Genomic DNA, 5,160 nt, shown 5'->3' with positions numbered 1-5,160 from the left:
AAGCAAAGATCTAAAAGTAAGTTTCAGATATCAATGCATCCTAGGTGTACAAAATTGTTAATATTCATATAATTAAAGCAGTTTTTAAAATGCAAATTAAAAGGGACTTGCAACATTTTCAACTTTTTCAAAAATGAACATCTGCATTACTATGATGTAAAAAATAAGAAAATACACTAGAACAAATCAGAGAAGTTAGTGAACAAAACATAGAACTTGTATATATAAGGAGGACTCTCTCCAAAACCTCAAAACATAAGCCCCCCAAATTAGCATATATTTTACATAGAAAAATATAAATATTAGACTAATACAATATATACTAGCATATGTATAAAATTATAAAATATGTCAATCGATCTAATATGAAGATATTAGATATTATTTACTGGAATAAAACATATTAACATAAGCAATTAGCCATAATTTTGCTCCCAGTATGCTAGCTAAAATATAGATACATATCTACTAACTTAAAGTCAGTGAAGCTGTGGAAAAATGTGTACATTGGAATTTCTGGTTGCAATATAAACAAATGTGAACATTCTGTTAGGATAATCTGCCAACTATTATTAAAACCATTAAAAGTTCATACTCTATGACTAAAATTATTTTATACTAAGCTATTTACAGTACCCAATAATTTACTCTGAGAAAAGAATTCACAAAAGAAAAAGATATCTAGAGCCATAGATTAACAAATATTAACTGAGTACCTACTGTGGCCTATGCCTGAGGCATTGTTGTAGGTACCTGGGGTACACTGGTGAATGAAAACGGTGAAGGTCTCTGCCTAACCAGGGGAACCAGGCAATAAATGAAAAATGTAACAAGGAAATCTTATTATAGTATGTTAGAATGTGATCAGTTCTGTAGAAGAAAAAGAAAGCAGAGGAGGTTAAGAAGGATCAGACTTTAGATGAGGGCAGAGTCAGGTGTGGTGGTACATGCCTGTAGTCCCAGCTACACAGGAGGCTGAGGCAGGAGGATCACTTGAGGCCAGGAGTTTGAGGCTGCAGTGAGCTATGATTGAGCCAACTCACCCTGGGCAACAGAGTGAGACACTATATCTATAAAAAAAGGAAGAAGAAAAGAAGATAAAGGGCCAGGGTGAGGTGGGCAGGGATCATCTCAGGTTTTTAAGCTGCATGCAGCATAGAACCATTGTAGGGTCCTGAGCTGAGGAGGAGCAACAATAGTTATACTATTGCAAAAATAAAAACAACTTACAATGTATTTTAAAACAAATTACACTGTTCAGACACAGAAGAAGAGTTTAAGACTTTGCAGATAATAGACTCCATGGAAAAATACAAAGTGTTTACAATAAAATAAAAAATAAAAGCACCATTTCTAGATTGAAATCATAGGACACGGAAAAGATAAAATAAAATTGAATATAATCTTTGATTATCACCATATTGAAGTAAGAGATAAGATAGCAAAAAACAGGAGTAAGTGAATTTTTTTACATACATATAGTACAGGTGTTTTTACCTGACCAAGTGGCAAAATAAAGAAAGAAAGAAAAGGAAGGGAAAAGGAAATCTCTATATCAGCCAAGCAAGTCCTCAAACTAGTGCGGCACTGTACATGTGGCAGCATAACATCAAGTCACCATGACACACATTCCTATGTTCTTTCTATACACTAAAGGTAGATACATTCAGGCCAAATATACAACAAAATCAAATCTTTCTTAAGGTCTGTAGAGTTCTTTCTCCTTAGAATCTTTCTTCACCTTTATATTTTACAACGATAGATAATCTAAGTTTCTTTCTAACTAAAAATCTATGATTCTTTGGTGCTTTTACAATTAATTTAGGTGCAAACCTCTGACCTCTATTGCTGTGCCACCAATGGCAAGGCTCAAAGCTATCAGGAGAGGCAGAAAGAAAAGCTACGGGTATACAGAATTAACAGCAAACTTCAAGTATAGCTGCTTCTCCTCCCAATTTAAAAGTAAAAATGCAACAGAAGTCTCCAAGGTCAAAATCTCCTCTGTTCTGCTCTTCTCCATGAACAACTTCTTTTTATACTCATGCAAAACCTTTGACCCCTAAGAAGCCAACAGCCTTCATAATGATGTCTCAAAAATAACTCTTTATATGGTATCCAGTGCATAATGGATTCAGAGACATGAATAAAACATCTTAATTTTCAAGCATTTCTTTTAAATTAATTTTGAAAGAAAATGTCTTGTAAAGAAAGGTTTTTTTAAGGCATGCGGCTCTTGCATAGAAGGATATAGTTTTCATAGCCTGTCTTGTTAAAAATGTTCTAGTACCCATCTGATGCACACTTATTTATGGATTTTAGACTAAAAGCTCTTTTTTGCCGGTTTTCTTCACAAGCACTTACCTCGACATCCTCATTAGGTGGGTTTTTTTTTCTTTTCTTTTTTGTTGAGGCCTAGTCATGCCCTTGGTACTCTCTTTTGTTCCATGCTGCAAAAGGAATGGTTTTTAAAGGCTCCCTCTCCACCAGTCCCACCTTTTTTTTCTTTGTAATTAGCCTTATTTGAGGACCAGAAAAGCAAAAGACTGGAAAAAAAATACAAAACTATTGAACAAAAGATATGATGTTTTTTCCCCCAACCATATGCTGTACAGCTCATGTACAACCTGGGTCAGATGACTTGCATATATGCCTTTAAAATGAAAAGAGAAAGAAAAAAGAAAGGAAAGTCACTGACTTACACAGCAGCTGCATTGGTATAAACAGGCTCAGAGTAAATGTCACAATGAAAGGAGAGTAATACATTTTATCTCTATTGCAAAAGTAATTCACTTTAAAACCAAAGAACATGATGAAACTCGGTGCCTGATGACAATGCTTGCAGATAGCCATTTGAAATGTCTTAATATTAATTTGGCTTAATTAGAATGAGAGAAACAATTTTCTTTTTTCAAATGCAATTTTTTAACACACAACTGAAATTGTTCAGCTCTTTCCTTTAAAATGGGTTCATTAGAATGGTTTTGATGCACTGATGATTAATGAAACATTTGTTCTGCTTTCTCTTTCCTTAGTTTACTAGCTAACAGCCTATGTCTAAGTAAAGGGCCAAGGGATTTGTACTATCCTTGCCTCTAGAAACAAAATTCTAGCTTTCAAAATATTAAAATGTATAAATAATAACTGGACTTTTGGGCCTAGAATAGAGTTGCTCACTTCAAAACAAAAGAAACACCTTTTTTTTTTTCCACAAATACTATTTTATGAAACTGATTATCAAAGGCAGCTTTAATGAGATAAATGTTAGGAAAACTAAGGATTCTGGAAATACAGTTGTCAAGAAGCCAACCAGTCTTCTCCCCTCCTCTAACCCATGGAGGAAGTTTATCAAAATATGGGCTTTGTTTGTTGTTTATTTGTTTTCTGTGCTGATTAGGCAAACATGAGTCATAATCCAGAAGGAAACATAGGGAATACTTTAACTAGGTAATTTAAGGAGAGTTCAATACACAGACTATCTCCAAAGCTAAGAAATAGGTTCAGGAAAACCAAAAAGGGGTAGTGTTGGTATCAACTTCCAATCCTAGGCCTGAAGGGGAAAAAGAAAGAAACCATTATTGAATCTAGAGAGGTAACTACATGAAATAAATATGGCTTTTGAAAGAGGCTTGTGGCCAGCCCACATGACTTGGCAATGCAGAAGGTGAAGGAACACATACACCATCCATTCTCTCCTCCTGCCCTCTGATTTTCTGCAGATGTTTCACATTAGACAAACTCACCTGGGAACCAGAGAACAAGGAGAGCTGCTGATGCCATCCACATAGACAAACATCCCAGGCATAGAACAGGTGGAGACAGAATCAGGAGAAGCAAATGAAAGTTATCTTTAGTTTTTTTAAGTAATCAATAAGTACCTCTTTCTCTCTGCTTTTTATTATAGATATAGTCATCTATTCTCCTTAAGTTTTCTTTTCTTTTTACATCAAATCAGTTTAATTAAAATTTTTAGGAACAATTTTGAATAGTGAGCTTATATCTTCTTAATTATTTCAACAGATCAAAGAGCTCAAGATACCTAAAAATGTTAATGCTTTCTTCTCACTCCCTATTGGGTGTACATTGATTCATGGATATAGCCATTTCACTCAGCAAGTATTTATTGAGTACTTACCATATGCAAGGCACTATCCTGGAACCATGGGGTACCCAAAGGTACATCAAGTAACGATGCCATCACTAGCATATATCTCTGTTTTTCTCTTCCCTGCATCCCTTTCTTTTTTTTTTTTTTCTGCTGCCCATGATCAGACACAGGATTGGGCACATTATTTAGGCCTGATAATCAGTGTGCTCTCCCTTCTGGCCAAAGTGATAAGTCAAGATAGACAAATTGCCTAAGATTGATCACTAACAGTTTTATTTGGAACTTTCCTGTCATATTTATCAAGAAAGAGGCACTCTTTCAAAAGGAATTGTTCAGTGAAAAACACGCAGTCAAACTGAGATAAAGAGCTGAGAAGGAGACACAAACTGAGACTGCAGCCTATCCATTCCTGTACCCCATTCAACTTTTAAGTGTTCTGAGACAATAAATTATCTTGCTTTGCATAAGCTATGATTTTATCCCCTGTAATAAGATAAGATTTGATTAACACATCATCCTCAAGTTTATATGTAATAGATAAAATATGTGTATAGGCAAAACACAAAATATAGTTATAAATGGATTTTTTAAAAGATAGAGTTCAACCATTTGATTCAGCAATTCCATAACTGGGTATCTACCCAGAGGAAAATAAGTCATTATATGAAAAATATTCTTGCACACATATGTTTATAGCAGCATAATTCATAATTGCAAAAACACAGAACCAACCCAAATGCCCATCAATCAAGGAATGGATAAAGAAACTCTGAGATATACATATATATGACGGAATACGACTCAGCCATAAAAAGGAATGAATTAATGACATTTTCAGCGATCTGGATGAGATTGGAGACCATTATCCTGAGTGAAAGAATTCAGGAATGGAAAACCAAACATTGTATGTTCTCACTCTTAAGTGGGAGCTAAGCTATGAGGATGCAAAGGCATAAGAATAACACAATCGACTTTGGGGACTCAGAGGGAAAGGGTGGGAAGGGGGTGAGGGATAAAAGACTACAAATAGGGTTCAGTGTATACTGAACGGATGA

This window comes from Rhinopithecus bieti, unplaced genomic scaffold (assembly GCF_001698545.2).
Source record: "Rhinopithecus bieti isolate Rb0 unplaced genomic scaffold, ASM169854v2 scaffold_60, whole genome shotgun sequence".
Taxonomy (NCBI): domain Eukaryota; kingdom Metazoa; phylum Chordata; class Mammalia; order Primates; family Cercopithecidae; genus Rhinopithecus; species Rhinopithecus bieti.
Note: the sequence above shows the minus strand (reverse complement) of the source record.